Below are 1647 nucleotides of genomic sequence, written 5' to 3'. Positions count from 1 at the left end.
CAACAAGCGTCAAGAAGCGACAACAAGCGTCAACAAGCGACAAGAAGCGACAACAAGAATTATTTTAGCGACAAGAAGCGACAAGAAGACTATTTAGCGACTAGAAAACAGTTTTTTTTTATAAGATATAAAGAAATTTGTATTTATTGTTTTTTTTTAAATATACGAGCAGATATGTCTAATTAAAATGTTTTATTATATAGATAGACGAAGAAAGGAAACATTTCAGTGTGAGGAAGAAAGAGATTGTGAAGTTTATATTAGTATATTGGTAGATGAAGAAATTAAACATTTGTGAAAAAGAAAGAGATTGAGCTTCTTTTTTTTATTTTTAAATATGAAGAATATGTATAAGATGATGTATGTATCTGTTTTCATCAAAGTCAAAGTATGAATAAACGAATGGAGATATATATGGAGCGGGCATAATGGAATATAATATTTTGATTCATTTGCTTAATACTATGCTCTAAGTGTACTCTTGTTATGTCAATTCGATGCTTTATTTGTAGAACTCTCAGCCACGCTTTGCATCTTTATTATTTAAGCGTGTTTCCAGACCCCACGACGAGGACGTGGTTCTACCTTGGGGTCCATATAATTTTTTTTTTTTTTTTTTTTTTTTTTTTAATTATTTTTAGTCATTATATAGTAATATGTACATTCCTATCTAACATAATATTTATACATTTTGTACATGGTGGTCCCATTTTGATAAGCCGTAGATTTTTACCACTAAGGTTCACTGTATTTTTGCCCTTTTTGAAGTTGTAGTTTTAGCATTTTTAATACGTTTCCTTTGGCAAGGTTTACGTGCACATGTGTTTTGGGGATTGTCAGCCCACCATCTGTTAAAGTGGTGGACTCTGGGATTGCGTTTAACTTTCTCCCATGAGTCAAGAATTTTTGCAATGCAAAAGCCTTTTCTTTCTCCGATTTAATCTGCCATAGAGCTTTTGTGCATTGAAATGGCTTACTGAGGAGCTTAGCTCAAAGTCTCCATGTCCATAAAGTGCGCCATTGACAAGACTTTCTTGCAACTTTATTTCTTTGTGAATTTTATTAATTAACTCTGGAAGTTTCTCAGGCTTCCAATCTTGATTTAGTTTCAAGATGTGATTGATTGATTCACAATTATTGTTTTTCCATTGCCGCTGAATGGAATTCTCGACTCTGTTTTTCGAGCCTACATACACGTAATCCCTTAAAGTAGGAATAACTTTTTGCGTAAGATATGGACCAACGAGGTCTTCATATTTTCTTTCAATATCAGTAACCTTAGTGGAAAAATCTACCGTCGTATCTGCTTCTATCAGACCGTTATCCCCAAATAAGTTTGATAAAATTTGTTTTGCGTTCTTGTCATTTACGCCAACCTTTGTTCTGAAATGCCTTGTAACATTTTCACTCAAGTGCCTTGTGCACAATGTGAGAATAATACTGAAATGCTGACAATTTACTGTCTGTGTAATTTGGTCTCTTGTGAATAGTTGTCTCATTGGCAATCATACCACATCTTCTTTTTTATGTATAATTGTTAACTTCTGTTTCATTTGGTCTCTGGTAGAGAGTTGTCTCATAGTCTATCATGCCATGCACATCTTTTTTTTATATAAAATAAAAAAATTACATCACTGTGTTAGACTA

This window comes from Mytilus galloprovincialis, chromosome 6 (genome assembly GCF_965363235.1).
Source record: "Mytilus galloprovincialis chromosome 6, xbMytGall1.hap1.1, whole genome shotgun sequence".
Lineage (NCBI taxonomy): Eukaryota > Metazoa > Mollusca > Bivalvia > Mytilida > Mytilidae > Mytilus > Mytilus galloprovincialis.
The sequence above is the reverse complement of the archived record's forward strand: the minus strand, read 5'-3'. Positions refer to the sequence as shown.